Source organism: Mustela lutreola, chromosome 13 (genome assembly GCF_030435805.1).
Source record: "Mustela lutreola isolate mMusLut2 chromosome 13, mMusLut2.pri, whole genome shotgun sequence".
NCBI classification, from domain to species: domain Eukaryota; kingdom Metazoa; phylum Chordata; class Mammalia; order Carnivora; family Mustelidae; genus Mustela; species Mustela lutreola.
In genome coordinates this window covers 214,194-238,022 of record NC_081302.1, presented here as the reverse complement: position 1 = coordinate 238,022, position 23,829 = coordinate 214,194, and the positions used below count along the sequence as shown (strand labels likewise).

Here is a 23,829-nt window from a genome sequence, read left to right as displayed (position 1 = left end):
CTCTCAGGCTCCCAGGACTCGCCGACCCGAGGCTCGCGGCCTGCTTCTCCCGCCTGCGGCCCACGCGCGCTCGGGCCGGTCGCTCCCGCCGTGCCTCCTGCACGGGTCTGTGCGCATGCGCGCGCGGCGTGGAGATGCCGGAGGCCGTGGACTGGGGCCCGAACTGTAGCCGCCCCGCCCCGCGGCCCCGCCCACTCCCACGCCCCGCCCGCGGCCCCGCCCACGCCCCACTGCCCGGCTGCTGCCGTCTTCTTGGTTAAACAGGTGCCTGGAATCGGAGAAACGCCCGTTTTCCCCATTTTTGTTTGACGACGGCTGGGTGGGGGCCCGGGGGTCACGGGGGCGACCGGTCTCGATCACAGTAAGTGATGCGGGCGCAGATTTTGCCCCTCGCCCGGGGCCGGGGGTGCGCCGCTTCGGGGTCCGCGTCCGCGTCCGGCCCGCGCCCCGGGTTTGCGCGGCCCGCGTCGGGGCGCCGGCGGCGGGGACACCCGGGCCCGGCCGCTCGCCCGAGGGCCGCCGGGGCCACGCGGCACCACGCGCACCGGGAGAGCCCGCGTCCTCCCGGGCCGGCGTCAGGCCCCGGGGGCTCAGAGTCCACGCTCACGGCCTCGGCGGCAGAGCGGCGGGCGGAGCCGCGCGGTGGGCACCGGCCTCCGTCTGCACGCGGCGCCTGGGGGCTCGGGCCGTGGTCGCGGGGTCCTGGGATGGAGCCCCGCGCCGGGCCCTCTGCCCCGCTGACCTCCCCGCTGACCGCCCCGCTGACCGCCCCGCCCCGCCCCGCCCCGCCGTCTCCGTCTGTCAAATAATGAAATCTTTTTTCAGAAAAGCTCTCTGTTGGTAGATACGCTGTTTCCTACTGTTGCTGAGACACGGGGGAGTACGGGGGCTCCGTGGGACCCGCGGGGACCCGCGGCTGACACGACCGTCGTCCCACAGCGCCAGGCCCGGCCAGACCCAGAAACACTCACTGGCAACCTTCGTTTCCTGCTCTTGAGCAAACACCATCCGTGGAAGAAAGAGCATCACCGATGCTTCCCGGTGATCGGCTGAAGACCCGCCGTTGACTCCCGCTAGGAAAGATGCGTTTGGTAGGATCTCCTGGGAAATGTCAACATTCCCCGTTCTGTTCCTATCAACGTCTAAGCCACTGTTCGGTAAGTCGGTTCTAGACACACCAACCCCGCAAGACGTCGCTTCTGTCGTGATCACGCAGCTGTGTGCTGTGACCAGACACTGCGACCCCTTCCATGCTGCCCTTCACCGGGCCCTTCCCATCTGGCACGAGTACCTCCTCCAGGCTCTGCTCTGGGCTTCAAGGAGGACACGTCTGCCTGTCCAGGGGTCCTCATCGTTTGACAGAATACAAATTCGGCGCTCAGGTCAGCTTGCCCTGTTTAAGGTACTGCTCCATTTCCAAATTAAATGGCCCAAATTTCCATTCCAACCTGCAACCTCTTCCACAGGCAGCAGTTCCTTGATACACAAAATAAGACCCCTCTTGGCCAAAGACGGCCCCTCCCAGCCTACCCTGGAAAGAGAGTCTTCTACAACATGTAGGCCTATTTTTTTTTAGAGATTTTATTTATTTATTTGACAGAGAGAAATCACAAATAGGCAGAGAGGCAGGCAGAGGGAGAGAGAAAGGGGAAGCAGGCTCCCCGCTGAGCAGAGAGCCCGATGTGGGACTCGATCCCAGAACCCTGAGATCATGATCTGAGCCGAAGGCAGCGGCTTAACCCACTGAGCCACCCAGGCACCCCATCTAGACCTATTTTTCCGAAGTGACCAACATAGGATTTCAGGCTGCTATTTTCTGCCCCGAACACTTTGGTACTCTCTTTGCCTTTCTTCCTTTTCCCCACACCAGTCTCTGAAAGAGTCCTGGCTTAAACTCAAGAAAGAAAATTTCTTAGATATTAACAAAAGATTAGAAAAACCATTTTCTTCCTTGTAAAATCAGACCCTGCCATTCATACCTCCAGTGCAAAACACAAAGTTCTGGAAAGAGGTTTTTTTTTTTTTTTTTAAGATTTTATTTGTTTATTTGATAGAGAGTGAGTGCACAAGCAGGGGGAGCAGCAGAGGGAAAGGGAGAAGCAGGCCTCCTGCAGAGCGGGGAGCCTAATGCAGGACTTGATCCCAGGACCCTCGGATCCTGAGCTGAACTAAAGGCCGATGCTCAACGAACGACTGAGCCACCGAGGGGCCATTCTGGAAAGACTTTTAAATGAAGGTGTTCTTTTGTTCACTCACATTTCGCTGAAGGGAAATGGCCTGGGTCTGGCCAGACACACGGTGGAAATTCCAGGTCCACGGCGAACGTGAGACATCCTATGTTATTCTGGGGTATTCTGACGAAAGCTTGGCCTTCTTCTAGGTAACTTACTATCTCTTCGGTCGGCTAAGTACACCCCAGGCTGTTTCTCAAGCAGTGTGCATTTCGTGGTCAGGGTGGTCTTTGACGCTGACAGTCTCCGCAAGAGTGAAGGCAATTATGGCAGCTTAGCATGGCCTGATTTCACACCCAGGTAACATCCATGTCAGTGCGTGTAATGGCAACAGTGCTGTGTCACGCCTATGAGATTGCGTGTGTGGGAAACACCTGTTTCTGCACCTTGGTAAGGAAAGCAGCATTACTGAAACCCCAGCAGGGCTAACCTCCATGTGCACAGGGCATAGGGGCTGGTCCCCCCAACAAACCCATAAAATCCCTTCTTTTCCTTGCTCAGGAGCCAGAAGTGAGGGCTCAGAGAAGATAGATGGTGGCAACAGAAGGCAGCTGATGGTAAGAGGAACTGGTCACCAGGAATGCCAACACCCCAGCAGGGGTGAGGTGGGGGCACTCTGGGTTGGAAGAACCCCTGAGCAAGGTGCCATGACCACCACGCTGACTGACCCCTTCCCTCCAGCTGTGACATAGAGAGAAACCAGGTGATGCATCTCAAGGCCTTGAGAACAAAGACTGGTGGCAATGAAGACTGTGGAGACAGTTAGCAACAAAGCGGGAGAAGGTTCCAGCAAGTCACATATCCGATGAGCATTCTGAGATCCAAAATATATAAAAAGCTCCTGGCTACCCAAAAACTAAAGGCAAACAACCCACTTAAAAATGAGCAAAGAACCTGGAATACATTTTTCAAAGGTCCAAACTGTCCACATGGACACGAGAAGACGCTGGGCAGCATGTTTCATTACAGAAACGCAAGTCAAACCCACGGTGAGATACCGCTGCTGTGAGATGACCAGAATCTCTGTCAAAGGAAAGTAACACATGTTGGTAAGGATGTGGAGAAAGTGGGGTGCTCATATGTGGCTGGGGAGCATGCAGTGGAGCAGTTGTGTAGGAAACATCTGGGATGTGTGCCTGCAACCCCTCCACGGGCCACACGCTCCCAAGAACCCAACACAGGAACGTACACAGCAGCCAGCCAGTGTAGACAACACGGTCACACACCTACATAAGGGCGCAGGGCAGGAGGACGGGGTGTCCCCGCTGCCCTGGGGGGGGTTACCTGAAGGTCACCTGGGGTCCCTCCAGGCGGTCACAGATGGTGAAACCAGAAGTGGTGGTAAGTGCTGTAAGTGCCACTGAAGTGCACACTAAAAATGGCTACACATCCGGGACCTGTCCTCCACAAAGCCATTCCCATGCTGGACAAAAGAACACCCTTGCCCTAAGTGGGAACAACCCAGAGGGCAAAAGTCTTGGGCCTGCCAAGATGACCTCAGATGTGTCACCTGTGGAATGTTCTGGAAGACAGACTTCTTCATGACAAGCCTGTAAGGACAGAGGTGGCTGGAAGGTGCATGGGATGGGGAAGTGGGACTTATGCAGGGACTTAAAGAAAGATGTAATAAATTATTTCTAAAGGCCACAGGCTGTTGTGTTCACTGATTCGGGCACAGGAGAGGGCAGAGCTCCACCAGGCCTCCAGCCGCGAGAAAACAGAAACGGCTGTGGGGTCCCAGACGCACCCAGCTTTTGCGGACTGCTGTCCGGACACATCCCAGGCCATGGGGCCTGCCCACCCTGGGGCCAGAGCAAGGCTGCTTCAGGCCCAATGGGCTGCGGCACCCGAGACAACCCAGAGATCCCTGCCAAGCTCAAGTCGTTCAAACTCCCGAGTCATCTCAACACTGTTCTTGGTCTGAGCAGGCAGCAGACCGGCCAGCTTGCAAGCGGGCTGCCCTGGGAGCCCCGCAAGGAGCCAGACCAGACTGACATACACAGGATGCGTTCTGAACTTTGTTGAAATAGTGAATAAAAGAACTTTCAGGAGACAGACCGACTCTGACTTCACCTCCCCATTCAGATCACCCAAGCCCCTCCCTGGTGTGGGACTTCCGAACAGCCCGCCCCCAATCCTCAAAATCAGGATGAAGGGTGGATCGCACGGGTCACAAGGCCCCCCGCAACCTGAGCAGCCCGGGGCACCACGTTCGGTGCACAACGCCATCTCCAAGTGGAACGGGGGCCCAGAGCTACGGGGGGCAAGCCGGCAGGTCGGTGGCCCTCAAACTTGCTGTTCTCGGAGCACCGAGCAGAGCACTGACTTCTTCCTTTCGGGGCTTGACACTCGGACCCTCTCCCCGTCCAGGGTCTAGTAGGGGTGCAAGAAACAAACAGCAAAGGCCACGTCTGAGGACCGACTTCCAGTGGAAGGGGTGTGTTGCTCTGGGTCCTCAAGAAATCACCAGTCCAGCCCTGTGCAGGAGGCCAGAGTCAGAGCCCAGACTGCGGCCCCCAGGTCCTCCGCGCTCTCACTCGCCACAGTAAGGGCAAAGCCGTGTCCCCCCGTGACAAGCACACCCAGCACAGGGAGTGACCGATGGTTCTACCAACGTCACGGTTGCACCTGGCAAAATGAGAGACAGTCCACCAGCTCAGGACTTAGGGTCCCCTGGGCTTCCTCGCGGGACAGGTGCCTGATGGCCTGGTGACTACTGGACTTGGGGTCTGAGTGCTCCAGAGCAGCTTTGGTCAGTCCAGGGGTGTCCTGGGAGAACCCAGCCTCCTCCTGACTGACCAAAGCACAGGGATCTAAAAGGCCTGAAGGCACCACCATATGCACTGGGAACCCCAGAAGCACATTATGTATACTCCGGAGACAGCTGTCTGCCAAAGGGGGCTGCAGGGACCCGAGCCCTGGAGACAGCTCCGGCCGAGAGGTGGGGCCACAACCTGGCCAACTGCCGGACGCAGCCAAACCTTACGAAGGGCCCACGGTGCCCACCCCACGCAGGGAGAGCTGCCACCAGCATCACAGCCCATGATCCCCGGGGCCCCAGCTGATGGCCTGGTGTCCAACGCCAATAGGGCGAGTGTGTGCCTATGCCAGTCACCAGCCACAAGACTCCACTGTCCCTGGGGAGAGCCACAAACCAAACGTGAGCGCTGGGAGCTGGCTTTGAGTCTTAATGGCAACTTTAGAATAGGAAGAAACTGAAAGCATAAAACTGGTTTTCCCTTCCTTTTTTATCACTGTGAGAGCCCGCCTGGGAGATGGATGTCTTCTTCAGGCCTCACACCACAAACACCGGCCAACCAGTAGCTCACACAGAAACATATCCCGGTCATGGCACCATCTCGCGCTTGAAGCCACTGCACGAACGAGCTCTGGGACGTCCAGGGACGCCATGCAGAGAGCTTTGCACCCTGCCCAAGGCGGACGGCCCCCCTGCAGGCCTTCCCAGCCCCCAGATGAACCAGAGGCCCTAATTCCCTGAAGGGAAAAACAACCAGCCCCTCCTGGTGGAGGGGGTACGGGAACAGCCCCTCCCCCCAGGTGTTCCTGGCCCTGTCGCTAGTGGGCCACCAACCATCTGACACACCTGGGCCTCCTGCCTGAGTCCTGACACCCTGGGCAGCTGAGGCTGTGTGGAGCAGGCAGGAGACATGTTTACTTCCAACAGCAGCTGAGCGGCGCCTGGTGGCTCAGTCAGGTAAGTGTCTGACTTGGGGCGTGAGATCGAGCCCCATGTTGTGCTCTGCACTAGATGTAGGGCCTGCTTGAGATTCTCCCTCTCCCTCTCCCTCTGTCTCCCTCTTCCCCTCCCCCTTCACATGCATGCACTTTCCTTTAAAAAAAAAAAAAAAGTTGAAAAATCATGAATAAATCAGTATCTAGGTCTCCCAAGAAAACACAGCTGAACCTTGAACAACAGGTGGCTGTAGCGACAATACCCTGCACAGAACATCCACGTGCTGGTTTTGATTCCCCCAAAACTTAACTACTCTTCTCAAACTCTTTCAAAAAATAGAAAACAAGGAAAACCTTCAATTTCATTCTAGGAAGTCAGCATGACCCTGATGCCAAAACCAGATAAAAACTCCACAAAAAAGAAAACTACAGGCTAATATCCCTTATGAACATAGATGCAAAGTCCTCTACAAAGTATCAGCAGACCAAATCCAGCATTAAAAGAACCGTTCACCATGACCAAGTGGGATCTAGTCCAGGAATTCCACATTTGCAAATCAATCAACAAGATACATCACATCCGTAAAAGAAAAGATGGGGCACCCGGAAGGCTCAGTTGATGAAGCGCCTGCCTTGGGTTCAGGTCATGATCCCAGGGTCCTGGGATCGAGCCCCGCACTGGGCTCCTGCTCAGTGGGGAGCCTGCTTCCCCTCCCCCTGCTTATGCCCTCTTCTGCTATCTTTGTCTCTCTCTCTCTAATAAATAATCTTTTTTAAAAAAATAAAAGAAAGGATAAAAACCATCCGGTCACCTCAATAAATGCGGAAAAAGCATTTGACAAATACAGCATCCATTCATGATAAAAAAAAAAAAAAAAAAAAAAAACCTTCAACAAACCAGGTTTAGAAGGAACACACCTCAGCATAATAAAGGCCATACACGAAAAACCCACAGCTAACACCATCCTCAGTGGGTAAAAACTGAGAGCTTTTCTCCTAGGGTCAGGAACAAGACAGGGATGTCCACTCTCAACACTTTTATCCAACATAGGACTAGAAGTCCTAGACACAGCAAGAAAAAGAAATGAAAGGCATCCAAAGTGGTAAGGAAAAAGTAAAGCTTTCAATATTTGCAGATTGAGAGACTCCACCAAAAATCTATTAGAACTAATAAATGATAATGAACATAATAAAAAAAAACTAATAAATTCAGTAAAGTTGCAAGATACAAAATTAATATACAGAAATCTGCTTCATTCCTTTACAGTAATAATGGAGTGGCAAAGAGAGAAATGAAGACAACAATCCCATTTCCAACTGCACCAAAATAATAAAATACCTATAAATAAACCTATTTAAGGAGGTGAATGACCTGTACTTCAAAAACTATGAAATATTCATAAAAGAAATTGCAGATGACATGAAGAAATGGAAAGACATTTCATGCTCATGGATTAGAAGAATGAATATTGTTCAAAATATCCATTCTACCAAAAGCAATCTACAGCTTTAATGCAATCACTATCAAAATGCCAACAGCATTTTTTAAGAACTAGAACACATAAAATTTGTATCCACAAAAGACCCCAAATAGCCAAAGCAATCTTGAGAGAGAAGAACAAAGCTGGAGGCATCACAGTGTCAGATTTCAAGATACACTACAAAGCAGGAATAAAACAGTATGGGACTAGCACAGATCAGCAGAACAGAGCAGAGCAGTAAACCCACACTTACATTTTCAATGAATCTGTAACAAAGGAGGCAAATACATGGGAGAAGACAGTCACCTCAGTTAACGGAGTTGGGAAAACCTGGACAGCACTACGCAGAGGAATGAAACTGAACCATTTTCTTACATCACACACAAACAAACTCAAAATGGATTAAGGACCTAAAGGTGAGACCTGAAACCATACAATTCTTTAGAAGAAAACATGGGCAGCAATCTCATGGACATTGGCTTTAGTAACATATTTGTGCCTCCTTGGGCAAGGGAGACAAAAACAAAACTAAACTATTGGTGCGACACCAAAACACAGAATTTCTACACAGCAAAAGACACCTCCGACAGAATCAAAAGGCAACATACTGAATGGGAGCAGATACTTGTAAACAAACTGAAGAAGGATTAATATCCAAAGTACATTAAAAAAACTTATAAAACTGAACACCAAAGAAACAAATAATCCAATTAAATAATAGGCAGAGGACATGAACAGACATTTCTCTGAAGAAGACATCCAGATGGCCAACGGACACAGGAAAAGAGGCTCAACATTCCCCACATCAGGGAAATACAAATCAAAATCACAATAAGATATCCCACCTCACACTTGCCAACGTGGCTAGAATAAAAAATACAAGGAGCAACAGGTGTTGGTGAGGCTGTGAAGAAAGGGGAGACTCGCACATGGCTGGTGGGATGCAAGCTGGTGCGGCCGCTGTGGAAAAGCGTACGGAGGGTCCTGAAGAAGTTAAATATAGAATTACCATAAGATCCACTAATGCCACTACTGGTATTTATCCAAAGAAAATAAAAACAATAATTTGAAAAGATATATGCATCCCTATGTTTACTATGATATTGTATTACTTTTATCATCATTTTATAATTACATATTATAATCTTTATATTATTATATAATTATATTACATTACTTATTTTATCATCATATATACTACTCAACCACAAAAAGAAAGAGATCTTGTCATTTGTGACAACATGGATGGATCTAGAGGGCACGGTGCTGAGTGAGATATGTCAGAGCAAGATCAATAGCATACAATTTCACTTGTATGTGGAGTCCTAAAATCAAAGCAAACAAGCAAAAAACACACTCATGAATACAGAGAACAGGGCGCCTGGGTAGCTCAGTCGTTAAGCATCTGCCCTCAGCTCAGGTCATGAGCCCAGCATCCTGGGATCGAGCCCCGCGTCAGGCCCCCTGCTCGGCAGAAATCCTGCTTCTCCCTCCAGCCTGCTTCTCCCTCTCCACTTCCCTGCTTGTTTTCCCTCTCGCTGTGTCTCTCTCTGACAAATACATACATAATATCTTAAAAACATAAATAAATACAGAGAACAGACTGACGGTTGCCAGAGGGGAGAGGGGTGGGGAGCGGTGAAACAGGTAAAGGGCATTATGGGCCACAAAACTCCACGTAGAAAACACGTCAGTCGGGGAGACGGGAATGCCGTCGGTGACACTGTCATCACCTTGCACGGTGACAGACGGCGACGGCACTCTGGAGCTGAGCACGGAGCATGCAGAGGATGCTGTGCGCCTGCGACACAATGTTACTTAGACTTAGACTTCAAAAAAGAAAACAGTAGTTTACTGTTGACCAGGAGCCTTACCAATAATGGAGATAGTTGACTAATACATACTTTGTATGTATTTGTATTGTAAACTGTGTTCTTATAATAAAGTAAGCTGGAGAAAAGAAAATGTTATTAAAAAGAAGAATCATAAGGGAGAGAAAATACATCTACACTATTGCGCTGTATTTATTGAAAAAAAATCAACACGTAAGTGGACCCATGCAGTTCAAATCTATGTTGTTGTCAACTACAATCCATAAAGCAAAGATTTGTAAATGATCAATGTTTATTATAACAATATTTATGTTGGCAAGAAAACAAGGAAATGCTTAAACATTCAAAAACTGGAGAGTCCACAGATAAAGTGCCTTCGCCCTCACTGGATCCGGATGCAAGGCTGTGGGGGGCAGGTCAGACCACCGCCCCCAGAGCTGCCTGTCCACGGGGGAGGCCGGCAGGAAGCCACATGGGTCCTGAGCGGCACAGAGGGCCAGGGCAAGGAGTGGATAAGGCTGAGCAGAAGGCCACACGGCAATCAAAGCGATTTTCATGAAGAACTTCCAGAAATACGTGGAAATGTTCGGAGTGGAATTTTTAAAGGATATATGAAATATATACATGTACACATCTGTATTTAACATCTAATAAGTACACACACACGAGACATCTCTGTATGAAAAATAAACTTAGAGAAGAAATGGTTGAACAGAAGAACCAGAATGTTACACAGATGCCGACTGTACCAAGCCTCTTGCTGAGAGAATGAGTCACTTTTTTCTTATTCTTGAAAATTTAGAACTAGGTTTTTCAAAATCTCTATAGAGCACGTTTATAATTAAATAGAAGTGCTTGTAAATTTAATAGCCAGTAATTCCTTCACCTTATATTAAACACTGACCACGTCAACTTATTATGTGTCATAATAAAGGCAATTTCTGTTAGAGTTTAAATGTAAAATAAACCATAATTCAGAGCTTTGTGATTCAATGCCCACTTGATTTCCTTAACTTAGAAACTCATTCACAAACCCCATTTAGACTGGGTGCTTCCTACAGCAAGGGTCTGTATTGCTGTAGGAATCTGCTCAATCTGTAGGAATCAATCTGCTCAACGAATCCCTTTAATTATTTTATTACTCATTTTATGTTTAACTCCTGAACCAGCTGGGTCCAAGTTGTAACACATGCTACAAAATCATCGACCCCATTTCTGGGTATACAGTAGATACATAATTCATGGTAACTGAATAATAAGCATAGTTCCTCTCAGAAAGTTCTATGTTTAAAATAAAAATTAAGAGTTTTAAAAGGAAACTATTCTTTTTCTTTTTTTTTTTTTTGAAGATTTTATTTATTTATTTGACAGAGAGAGCAAGTAAGAGAGGGAACGCAAGCGGGGGGGGGGGGGGAGGGAGAAGCAGGCTCCCCGCTGAGCAGAGGGGCTGATGCCCAGGACCCCGGGATCATGACCTGAGCCAAAGGCGGATGCTTAACCACTGAGCCACCCAGGCGCCCTGACAGCTAACTTTTTAAAACGATAGGCAGGATATTCTCAGGTTTCTAATAGACAAAAGGTATCAGAGAGAACACAGACGGAGATGGGAACATGTATGTGAGCCTAATTTATGATAAAGATGGCGTTTTCGTTCACGGAGGAAAAGGTGGTATATTTAGTAAGCGGAGTTGGCTTAATTGGCTGTCTTGAAAAAAATGACTCCTAACTCCCAGCATACAAAATAAATTCTGAATGGATTGATGGTGACAACATGTGAAAACAGGAACATCTCGGAGACTGAGTGTGGCCGGAGACACCAAGTGACGAACAGCTGGAAGGAAGCGTCTGGGCTCCTGCTTGGGACCCACCCGCGGGTGGCCTGGCCGGTGCGCTCCCCTGGGACAAACCAGCCGCCAGACACACAGGGTCCGTGAGGCGGGAGCGCGGCCCCACGTCCGGGACCCGTGCCGGGACCCCGTGTGCAGGTGCCTGTCGCCAGCTGGCCGCGGGGCGCGGGCCCTCAGCTCTGGGGGCGGCCCCGCTCTCATCCCGCCGGAGAGGCGGAAGCCGGAGCCTGGGGCGCTGTGGGTGCTCGAGCTGCCCCGCTGACCCCAGGCTGTCTCCTGACAGCAGGTGGGTGGACCCGTCCTCTCGGTGCTGCCCGTGGACGCGGCGTCATCCCAAAACGGCCGGAGACAGTTCCCCAGGTGGGGCCGGATTTATCCTAGGGCGAGAGAGTGAGCTTGGTGCTTCCGCCAGCAGCTCAGAAGCACCCCTCCCGTGCACACACCTGTCGCACGCCTGTGAGATCGCAGAGAACGCTCTGGAAGCCGTTGAACCAAATGGTCAGCTCCGCACGGGAAGGGAGGGAAAGACAACTTACGGTTTCTCTGTGCGCTTTTGTCTCACGGCTACAGTGGACATTTCCTTTGTCACTGGAAATGTTTAAGGATAGAAAAAGGATTGTTTCGGGGCACCCAGGTGGCTCTGTCATTGAGTCTCTGCCTTTAGCTGGGGTCGGGATGCCGGGGTCCTGGGACCGAGCTCCGCATCGAGCTCCCTGCTCAGCGAGGAGCCTGCTGCCTGCCCCCCTCCGCCGCTGCTGCTCTGCCTGAGATCTCATTTGTCTCTGTCAAATGAATGAATGAATGAATGAATGAATCTTTAAAAAGTCTGCTAGAAATCAAAGATGACACTCACAGCAAACACCGCGGCTGGAAATCCCAGCGCGGCTGGAAATCCCAGCACTTTTGTCAGGCTCCCAGTTGTTTCTTTAAAGACAGAGAGAGAGAGAGAGAGATTTAGACAGAGGGGGAGGGGCAGAGGGCAAGGGAGAGTTTTAAGCAGTCTCCCCACTGAGCGCGGAGCTCACTACGGGGCTCCACCACCCCAGATCATGAACTGAGCCACAACTGGGAGATGCTTAACCCCCGGTGGGCATCTCCGGTGAGCCCCCCGGGTGCCCCAGGTCTCCGAGCTGTAATCACGTTTCCACACGCTGACTTACATACAAAGCACGCATCTTGCCCTCTGACTTGAATGATTTTTCTAGTCTGAAGTCTGGCTTCACTAGTAATAAATCAGCGCTGAAATGTTCACATTTAGTCTTTAATCTACTGTAATTCAAACTTCAACTATCCCCTCTTAACACACATGGTTACTTGATTCGAACTCCTGACTGCAGAGAAAGCTCTCTGGCCAAACCTGGGCCTGGCCCACATCCTCTGCCAGCAGCCTGGAGCGTGGGTGCGGCGGTCACCATGAGTGCCAGCTCGCCACTCCCATTCTGAGTCTCTGTCCTCTGCCAGCCTGCCCTTTACCCACCATTCTATCTTTAGCTCCTAGAATCCGAGGCTTTGGCTGGCCTAGGCAATCTGCGTATTATTCAACGAAGGGCCAATTCACAATTTCCCATGAATCAAAATAAGTTGAATTCCTATAAAACCCCCAAACTTAATATCTCCCCTTGTGTCTAAGAAATGAAAAGTACTTTGGGCCACCAAGACCTTCTGGTGGCCTGACCCCGGCAGAACACTGAGGAAGGAGGCAGGCCCAGGGAGGCCAGGGCCAGGGGCCTAGGGGGCAGCGAAGAGCGAAGAGGCAGAGGTCAGGCCTGAAGGGGGAACAGGACAAAGGCCATGAGGTCAGAAGGCAGAGAGCCCAGTCAGGACAGGTGGAGGCACAAGGGCAGAGGGCAGCCCAAATCGGGAATACAGGCGGCCACAAGCCATGTGTTAAAATGGAAAACGGCCCAGGACACCAGAGTCACAAGGGAAGGAGGCAGTGCCACACAGCCCCTCGGGCCCCGCGTGTGTCGAGTCTTCTCACACTGGCAGTCACACATGTGACATCTCATGTCCTTTTTGGGCTGTAATTCCACAGGTTTCACTTTCCACCCTCGTCAACTGCTCTAGGAATGTCCACATCTCACATCCTGGCAAAGTGAGCGAGTGTCCCCACGGGGCTGGGCCACCACTGACCTGGACACCTCCTGTGGCTGGGCAGCAGCCTAAAGTCTGTCCAGGAGGTTCCTGTGGCAGCAGCTGCCCCTCGTGGACTCCATTCCCATTAGAGGACATCCTGCCCCCACCACTGCAAGCCAGCCCGCCTGAGAAGCTGCAAGCCCCCAGGATGAGAGGAGAGAGGGCCCTGGAGGGCACACGAACCTCAACACCTCCAGAAGGGCTCGTGCTGCCAGTGCTCTTCCCAGAGCAAGGCCGAGCACAACCCTCCCAGAAACAGAGACTTGGAGTGACGGCCCCGCGCCCGGCCAAACGGTCCTCCTCCCGCGGTCACCTCAGACCGGACAGGAGCCTTTTGCCAACCCTGTTTCCCCATCAGCGACAGGGGATAACAGTGCCCCAGCATGTGTGGCGTGGTTCCTGGCCTCCCCACAGAGTGAAGACCCGTGCTGACCGTCCTGAGGCGTTTCATCCCGCCACACCCAACACGAGGGTTTCCGCAGTTAACATCTGACCAGGGGCCAGTCACCGTCCTCACCGCAGGGCCTTCTGGGAGCCACAGCGACATCTGACCAGGGGCCGGTCACCGTCCCCACCGCAGGGCCTTCTGGGAGCCACAGCGACATCTGACCAGGGGCCGGTCACCGTCCCCACGGCAGGGCCTTCTGGGAGCCACAGCGACATCTGACCAGGGGCCGGTCACCGTCCCCACGGCAGGGCCTTCTGGGAGCCACAGCGACATCTGACCAGGGGCCGGTCACCGTCCCCACGGCAGGGCCTTCTGGGAGCCACAGCGACATCTGACCAGGGGCCGGTCACCGTCCCCACGGCAGGGCCTTCTGGGAGCCACAGCGACATCTGACCAGGGGCCGGTCACCGTCCTCACAGCAGGGCCTTCTGGGAGCCACAGCGACATCTGACCAGGGGCCGGTCACCGTCCCCACGGCAGGGCCTTCTGGGTCACCGGCCGAGGGCATAGTCAGAGGAGCCCCAGGGACGCGGGTCTGTCGGGACGCAGTCGCACTCAAGGGCTGCACTCCAGAGAGGGCATCAGTTCCCCCAACAAGGACACTCCCTGCCCTTGAGGTTTATTACATTCCCCTCGGCTCCCCACAGTAAATCATGACCTTCCCTGGAGAACCTGGGTCCCCGAATCACTGCGGCGTCTGCGCGGTTTATCATAGGGACGCACCGCGGGGTGACAGACAGCAGCACACGAGGGCCCCAATTCCAGCAGCAGCGAGGACAGGAGGCCACGGGGCTGCAGACGGCGCACGGCGGCGTGAAGATGGGGCCCGGCCAGCCCCCAGCTCAATGTGCTGACCACTTCCAAGGAGATCAAAATCCCAGCTTCCCGAGGGAAGCTTCTGAGAAACCACCGATTCGTCCAGTCAGACAAGAGGCCACCTAGAGCTGGGTGGACAGGCGGGCTCCTACAGCTTCGTCTCGGCCGCGGGACCCGTTAAGCCAGACCTGGGGCCCCGCAGTCCCCTCTTCAGAAAGCGGCTGTGCGCACCGCAGCGGCTCTGAGCACTGAAGCACCTTCTTCCTGCACGTCGTGGCCCCAGCTCCATCCAGCGCTCCGCTCGGGTCCTCCCCCTCGACGGCAGAACCGCAGCCCAGCACCGGGAGCCCCGCCCACGGCAGAACCGCAGCCCAGCACCCGGAGCCCCGCCCACGGCAGAACCGCAGCCCAGCACCGGGAGACGCCAGCGTGGGCCGCACGCCACGCAGGCTCACAGAACCCGAGCTGACGGCAGCCCCGAAGGCGATGATAAATTTCCCTCAACCTCCTCCCAGGCCACGCGATTTTAATTGTCCTCGTAACGCCGCCCTGAGGTGCTGTACACCCACCAGTGAAACTAAAGCCGGACCCTCCAATCTGAACACACTGGACAGTCTCTTCCCAGCTTCTACAGTGGAGACTGGGGTGGCCCCACACACCTGCTTTAGGCCACATGGACGGTCGGCCCCGGGACCACCCAGCAACAGGTGCCCCGTGAATATACCTGCGTCTTAGCCACACACACACCACAGCGCCAGGGCAGTCTCGCCCCAGAAACGAAGCATCTGGGTGTTACCCACAAAAAGGCACCTGATGTAGCGTTACAACTTTTCATATTCTAACTTTGCTTTTCTACATCCCCCAAATCTTCTCCAGTGAAAATGTTTACTTCTGTAAACACAAACAAGACATCCAAAGGACACAGAGTGAGCAGCTGCTGGAAGCCCTAGGAGACCAGAGACCCTGGGAGCAGGTGCGGAGACGTGGGCACCGTCCTCCGGTGTCGGGGTACCATGGCACGCCATGTGCGTCACACAGAAGGCTGGCAGCATGTCCGCGGTGACACGTCCCGGGGCCACAGCGCCCAGGTGGAAGCCTCATGGCACAGGGACACGCTCCACTGAGAGCTGACAGGCTGGACCCTGGCTCCTGCTTGTGTGGGGACTGGGAATCACCCTGAAAGGCCAACTGGCCAGTGGGACTGACCCTGGATGGAGGCTGCACCAACACGCTCCCCCCATGAGGCCCCAGCAAAGTGGCTGCCCAGCCCCATCATCACTCAGGGTGGCCCGAGGAAAACACTCAAACTGTAGTTCAGATCGGCAAATTGTTGATGCCTCAAGTGAGCTGTGACTTCAGGGGAGAAAGCATCGCATCCCACCCCCACACAAAGGGCCGCCACCCAGCAACTCCCGTGGAGAGGCCCAGTATGTTCGATGACATTCCCGACAACCTTCCTTTCCAAAATAGCCTCCAACCACAGAAGTTGCTCAAAAACCCTCAAACCTGACAGCAGAAGATGTACAACCCCTCTCCATGGTCAGTAATTAGGGCTCTCCCCAGGTGTCATTTGAGCACGACCCGTCCTGCTCGGGGCACAGCAGACCCAGGCTGCGGCTGTGGGAGCCGTGGCAGGAACTCAGAATAGAACACGGCCAGCTTCAGAGACCTTCTGTTCCTACTGTGGTGGGAGGCGCACATTCCTCCCACGCCACAATTCCAGAGAATGGGATGCAGGTGTTACTGGAAGAAACAGAAGCAAAAGTCAAAATAAGCTCCTCCATGGGGCCGGTGCATGGCACGGCCCTAACCTCTTCCCTCAGCCCTGGCCGCACGTGCCCCACAAGCCCCCAGTCTGGGCACACTGCACGGTCTGCACCGGACAGGACACCACGTCATCAATCTGGCAAGGGCCAGTGCAAACAGGGAACAAAACAGTCCATCTGTGTGAATGGGTGTTCACATAGCTCAGCACCGGGCGGGCTCCCGCAAAGCTACTTCCCCGAGCTGCTGTCAGGGCCCTGGGCAACCAGAACATGGTCCTGGCAGGCCCTCCACCAGGGGAAGTCAGGGCCTCTCCCCCAGAGCCCGAGCACCTTCCACAGGTGGCCATTCGGGAGGCGTTGCTGGGTTCTCAGCTCAGCAGCAAGGACCAGGGGCTGTGCGGGACCCCCTGCAAACAAGGGTCTCCAGGCTCTGCCCAGAGTCCCCAGTTCGTGGGTCTGGGGTGGGGCCCGAACAGCTACACAGCAAACCAGTCCCAGTGTGCTGGGGGCGTGAGGACCCACTGGGAGCGCCCTGGTGAGAAGTCGGAGGAGGCTGTGGTCGGGCCCCTCTTCTCCCACCTCCGGGGGGGCCAGCAGCCTCCTCTTCCCGCAGAGCTGAACCAGCTCAGCGACAGGCTCCACAATCAGTGCAAATATTTCAAAAGAAACCTCACTGGGAAGGAGACGGTTATCGGGGCGGGGGGGGGGGGTGATGGGACATGCAAAGGGCCAGGGCAGGGGGCCTGGGAGGACCAGGGGTGGGGAAGTCGGGGGGCTTGGCAGGGAGGCCTGGGGGCTGGCAGGGCCCATGAAGACAACAAGAGGGAGAGAGCCGGGACCCCCAGGGCCAGGTTGAGGGAGGGGGGAGGGGGGACTAGGGACTCAGGGGAGGGTCCTGGGACATCCCTGATGAGCAGGTGAGCAATGCTAACCCCAAAAATGTCTGCTTCTCCTGCTCTGCTGTCCTGGGCGGAGCGTGCTCAAGGAGGGGCTCACGGGCGGCACTTGGGGCACAGAGGTCCCCCTTGGCAGGGGCCCACCCCAGCACACCAGACATCCTAAACCAATAGGTGTGGCCCAGACCCCCCCTCCATGGCCCCCCACACTCTCCGGGCAGGTCACGAGGTCACTCAGCCCATGGCCCGTGGCTGCAGAATGGTGACAACTGAACACAGAGGGGTCCGGGCTAAGCCCACCCAGGAGCCAAGCTGCCTTCGAGAGATGGCGGAAGAAGATGAACACTAATGAGGAACCAGGACGCGTGGTCTGTCACCTGCATTTCAAGACTGTAGAAGCTTCTGTTAGAGATTTGCACAATATACCCACAAACCGTGATCAGGCGTGTGCAGAGCAGGTGTGTGCGGGGGCCCGCTGGGCACCAACAGAAGTCCACACGGCAAGCTCGTCTGTGCGGCTGAAAATGGATTTCCTCCCATCACCCTGCGAGCTCCCTATTCTGCATTTCCAGGGGTTTCCTTTCTTAGACTCAAGTCCAAACCAGCCAGCGAAGGACACCGGGTCATCTGGGCCCTGCCCGCGTTGGGGTGAGTGTGGGGTGTGTCATCACACAGGACCCCGGGGGCATCTGGGGCCAGGACCCTCATTCCGCATTTGACAAAATGACATCTTATTTTGGCTGGTCTTTCAACTGCACAAGCCAGAACGAGTGCAACATTATCACGCATTTAATTTTACTTATAAAAGCAACTTGTTTTTCTTCATTCTTCCCTGAGCTTTGTTTACTCTTCTCCGTTAATAAAATGAGGGCAGGTTTTTAGTATAAACCTAAGAGTATGTAAACACTCGCTCCAAAACTTGTTTGGTGTTGACCCCAGCAGCCCCATTTCCATATACAGGGAGAAGTCAGACTCTCTAAATCGCCAGTGAAGTTATCCAGAAGTCCCAGTGAGTCCTGGGGCGGGGAGAAGTCTGCTGGGGGGGGGGGGGGGGGCTCCTCCCGCTCGGCCACCTGGTCCCGCACACAGAGGCCAGGCCCCCCCACCTGAAAACCCCTGCAGCCCACAAGGGCCTCCCTTGCCAGTGGGTCACCTGCACCTGTGTCCCGAGACCCAGCATCTGTACCTCGTCGACTGCAAGAGAAGTCACAGTTGTCCTGGGCGTCTGTCCTGGGCGAGGTCAGCACGTGAGTGTGAGGCCTCGGTGACAAGCACTCACGTCAGGAGAATGACAGCAGGCGCCATCAGGCCCCACCAGGACCCCGGGAGGCTGCTCGGCACACAAAAATGCTTGTTTTTCTGGGGGGGGGGGGGTCCCCTGCAGGCCCTAAGTGCAGGCTCACCACACGATAACTTCCTGTAGTTTCCAAAAAAGTTAACTGTTTCATTAATATACTTCCCACCATCAGGCCTGCGCCACAGAGATAAAACCGTGAAATGCTGCAGAAAGAAGCCACAGCTTCAATACAACATGCCGAAACCTCGAAGGCCACCAGAGCATCTAGTGCTCCAGCGCGGTCCACTGTTTTCACAGCTTCTTCCCTAACACGCTCAGGCTTGGAGGAATTTTTGGAACTGCGCCAAACCCTTTGTAACTAGCCGAGCATCAGAAACACCTCCTGCGTTCTACTTTGTACCACAACCCAAGGGAACACACAGCCTCCAGCTCCTTTCCTCCAGGGACAGCGTCCCTGCAAACTACATTTATGTGTGACTGTGCTTCTTGGTTAATGGTTTACTTCTAAGTCCTAGGCAGCGTGCTTAAGGCAGCAACAGACGCGCTCTGTGAAGAGGACAGACAGGCTCAGAAGCGTCTGCCGTGGGGCCGCAGACGTCCCTGGGGCCCCCAGCCTGATGGGATGAGTGCGGCCCAAGGCCTGGGACACAGGTCAATGCAGGTGAGCCCACCCCACCAGGAGCAGGGGGGCCAGACCCCAGGTGCCACTATACCCTGCCCTCCCAGCCCGGCTCCTGCACACAGCCACGTCCCCTCAAGGAATCCAGCCGGCCATCCTGCTTTCAACAGTTCATGAAAATGCCAGTGGTTGCCCACTCCAGCCCCAGGAGACCTTGGGCTCTTCCTCACAGTGAGGAAGAGCTGGACGACACAGGGACAGGCTTGCGCAGGGGAGGCACAGGCAGGCCCCAAATCACCACCGTGCCGCTCAACCCACTTAAGAACCCAATGAAGCCTACTGTTATCCTCATTTTACAGACACAGAGAGGTTAAGTGATTTGGCCAAAGTTCACACAGCAGGGAAGGTGCAGAGCCAGGAATGTCACCAGCTCAGCCCCAGGGCACTGCCCTTGTTGCTCACAGACTAGACCCTTGGGCTGTATTAGTTTGGTCCACACTGTGGTGGAGGGCGGGGGTCTTTCCATGAGGTGAGCATGAGACGTCTACTCCCTGCCCTCAAATGTGACTCACAGCCCTTCAAGGCCATATTGCGGAGAGAAGCATGGAGAGCTAGTCAGACGCACCCTCCTTGGTGCTCAGGTGCCCTAAACTCTCCTACCCAGTGTGGACGTTCTCAGAGTGGGTTCTCTGGGCTGCCAGGTGCTCAGCTGGGAGCCACTCTTCCCCTCCAAGCTGTGACAAACAAAAACATCTCCAAACATGCCCAAATGTCCCCGGAATAAAACCACGGTGTTAAAGAAACGTTGTGCATCTGGACACACTCACTCCCAGGTGAGCAGCACAGGCTGGGACCAGACGTCCGTGAGCCTGGGACGGGTCCCACGGAGTGAGGTGTGAAGACAGTGGTGTGCCCGTCCACAGGGCCAGTCCTGCTCTCTCACGGAAGGAACAAGGTTCACAAGTCGCCCAAGAATAGTGTAAGGAAAATTCACAGGCCCCTCCCTCCCCCGGTTTTCCATTCCCTTCACAGGATCGAGGACTTGAGTACTGCTGAGCAAAAGCCCGGGAAGCTGAGGAGCTGGGGTACCAGGGAGACAGCACTGGGCCTCCCCACTATGCTGTCACTCATGGCAAGGGGCCAAGACTCTTAGGAAACCCTAGGACCAGGAGGACCTCCCAGAAGGGGGCGAGCCCTGCTGTCCCCCCACTTCCCCAGTCGGAGCCTTGTTTCTGAAGCCCCTAGAATGTCTGTCTCCCTCTCCCTGCCTCGCCCTCCCACTAAGGGCCCTGCGAACCACAGACAACTCTGGAGAGGAAAAAGGCACAGAGGACCAAAACCCGGGTCTGGGCACCGCCTGTTGCCGTGGCTCTCGGCTGTGCCATGCCTCCCTCCCCATCCCGCAGGCCCGACTGTAGCCGAAGGTGGTCTGCAGGTCCGAAACGCACATCTGTAAACATGAATGTGCAAAGCAGTGTCCGATCCGGCCTCCTAGTCCATCTCCAGACCCGGTCCCTCCCCCTCCCTGCTCCCAGCGTCCCAGAGCGACCCTCGCCATCTCAAGGAGCCTGAGAAGCTGCTGATGTCAGACAGACCACTGTCACCTGCCGCCAAGGAAGGGGAAGCAAATCGCCAGAGCCGGCAACTGTGGAGGACATTGCACTTTCCAACAGGTAAGATCTCACAATAGGTAAAACATGGAGTTGATTTTTAATTTATTTTTAAAGATGAAAGGAAGTGCTCTTCTCATACATGGGGACCACTGTGCACAGTTAAAACTGACCTCCACTGGTTTGGGCGTCCCAAGAGGGCAGGAGGAGCTGCTCAGACCCGTCCTGGTCTCAGCACAAAGGAAATCTCGCCTCCCCAAAACTGGAACAGTCCCGTTATCACTAACCCCATAAAGACAGCACTTTGTCTTACCCGTCAGGCCGTACAAACCCAGAAATCGAGGCCCGTGTTTTCTCCATGTGCCGAGACAGGCCCCGTGCACCGACCCCACAGCCCCCTACGAAGCATCCAGTGGGCGAGAAGCCATCAGAACCACCAGACCCCCTGCGCCGACTTCCTCAACAGCTGACCCGTGTGACTCTGAATCGCCCCCAAGCCACCAGCAAGCGCTGTGCAGCAGGAGAAAATCTGAAAACTAGCTTTTCCCCAACTAGCATTAGTGATTCACACATTAAGGCAAAGCTCCTCCAACGCCTGTGGTGACCCGAAAAGCCTTCGGTCTTACACCCACTTGTGGACGCCACCCCTCGTGGCCTGCCCCGGCCCGACACGGCCACTCAGCACGCCCCGCCACGCCCCGCAGCAGCGCCCACCCCCGGGCACAGGACACTTCCCGGGGACTCTGAACTACTTTATCTGAAGAGGCCATCACCACTTTGAGGCCACGGCAGGAGGGAGTTCCGCGCCAGCTCCCGGAGCGAGGCCGAGCTGCGGAAACCCCGCGGCTGAAGGCCAACAGGCACCTCGCGCTTACGCCGGCGCCCCTCGGGTCGCAGCACCCGCGGTCCTCCTGTGGGTGCCCACGGGGAAGCCGACGCAGGCTGGGCAATGAGCGCGGCAGCGGCGCGTCCCCAAAGGAGAGAGGCTGAATTTAAGTGTCCCTAATTGCAGGGAAGGACGGCCGGGTGACCCGGCAGGAAGCGTCCAGCTCCTGGGACCCCTGTGCCTGCCCCTCCGGCTTCCTCCTGACCAGCCCCTTTGCTCCTGTGACTCAAGGCTCCGCCGGTCCAGGAGGACAGGAAAGGGGTTCCCTGAAGGGATCACTGGAAAACACTTTAGGAAACAATAACAAATAGAAAATCAAGATACTGAGCAAAAACATAACGACAAGAGTTTTTTTTCTTTCCACGTGACCCTTTATTTCCAGTCAGGATGCGCATAAACACACTCTTGGGTCCAAATGCTGAGAAACTCTTTCTCCAAATACTTGTTGCAAGCGGCGCAGAGCAGGAAGTGATGAAGAGAGAAAGGAATGCCGCAGATCCCAGATGGACGGAGCCAGCTGGGGGCTCAGGAAGCCAAGCGAGGTCTCTCACCGTCCCCTCCCACGGCTGCTCAAGGAGTCACCGTCTGCAGCAGACCCAGCTCGGGGGGACACGCGAAATCGTCACCCTGGCCGGGCTTCGCCTCTTCCAGACGTGTGTGCACTGGCTGCTGCTCGGGAGGGGTGAGCAGAGGCTGTCCCAGCAGCCTGGCTCCAGGTGTGCCCCACGAACCCGGAGGGGCACAAGAGCCCGTGCGTGCACCTGCCCCAGGTGAGCACGTGGAAGGAACTTCTCCTCCAAACCTACAGAACTGCCCAAGGATCGCCTTCTCCTCGGCGCCACCAGACGCCCCGCGGGGCACAGCTCACCGTCTGTGGCCCCAGGACCAACGCCATCCCCTTCTCCTGTCTCCCAAAGTGACATCCGTCCTGCTCACTGTACCCTCCCGAGTGGCTCTGCCCAGCCAGCGTCCTCGGAGCCTGTCAGACGGGGAGGCCCGAGGGCAGCCAGCTGATAAACAGGCTAGTTTGTGGCCCTGAGAAGCGAAAGCCTTCTGATTCAAATACAAAAAATTAAAGACTCAAAAGCAACTGCAGAAAAACTTTCAAGTCATAGAAAGTGGAAAGGTAGGGGTCCAAGCACAGAGACCCCGGGTGCCCCCAGAACTTACCCACGGCCCACCGGGAGCAGCTCACGGGGCCACAGGACTCGCTGCAGCGCATCTGTGGCCTCTACCATGTCAAACAGAAGAAAAAAGACAGAGCTGCTTGAGAGACAGGAGCTCCTCTTAAATGCCACGCTGCCCACCATGCCCTGTGTGGCCAGGCCCCAGTGCCACAGATCTCAGCAGGGGACGGAGCCGTCACGAGGGCCGTGAGCCTCCTGTATGTCCCCAGCCTCCCACCACACCGGGCACATGGTGTCAGGCACCTCTACCCCGAGACAGGCCACAGGGCCCCGTGTGTGTGTGTGAGTGGTATGTGCCCATGTGTGCCCGTGTGTATATGTGTGTGTGTGTGGTGCACCATGTGTGTACATCGGTGCATCTGTGTGTGCACCTGTGAGTGTATTCTGTGCGTATGCATATGTATAGAGTGTGCCTATGTATACACACGTGTGCACCTGTGTTCCGTGCATGTGTGTGAGTATAGTGTGCCGTGTACACATGTGTGCACCTGTGTGTGCTGTGTGCGTATGCAGTGTGCCCATGTGTACGTACGTGTGCATGTATGTGTGGTGTGCCCATGTGTCTACATGTGTGCATCCGTGTGTTCTGTGCACACATGCATGTATTCTGTAGTGTGCCCATGTGTCTACACGTGTGCGTACATGTGTGTGTTCTGTGCACATGTGTGTGTGCACACACGAAACCGTGTTCCAACAGGAGGCAGCCGCATAGGAAAGTACAGATGGATGATCGCCCTCAGTTAAACCTCCTCCCCATGGGATGCAGCCGTGAGGAAAGCTCCAGGGTAAGTCTGTGTAAGTCTGACCAACTCCTGGACATACTGCATGTTGGTGCTAAGGATCTCCCATGTAAACATCGTACAGGCAGAGTTAAATGCCCTTGAAACTCACCCCTTGTAAAGTAATAAAACAGCTAATTATTGTTCCTAAGTTAAAAAGTACTCGTGGGGGGACACATGGGTGGCTCGGTCATTAAGCATCAGCCTTTGAGCCCAGGGTCCTGGGATCAAGCCCCACATCGGGCTCCCTATTCAGTGGGGTGCCTGCTTCTCCCTCTCCCTCTGCTGCTCCCCTTGCTCGTGCT

General features: G+C 54.6%; 1 protein-coding gene and 1 long non-coding RNA gene across 2 annotated transcripts in view; one reads left to right on the top strand and one right to left on the bottom strand.

Annotated features, from left to right (window-relative positions):
• RASA3 (RAS p21 protein activator 3) overlaps window positions 1-23,829 on the bottom strand; it is a 113,795-nt gene that overhangs the window by 81,040 nt on the left and 8,926 nt on the right. The window lies entirely within an intron of this gene.
• On the top strand, window positions 1,186-4,298 carry LOC131813961 (uncharacterized). Its single transcript, XR_009347060.1, has 3 exons — window positions 1,186-1,382; window positions 2,381-2,531; window positions 2,733-4,298. It is a non-coding gene; the product is annotated as an uncharacterized LOC131813961 (long non-coding RNA).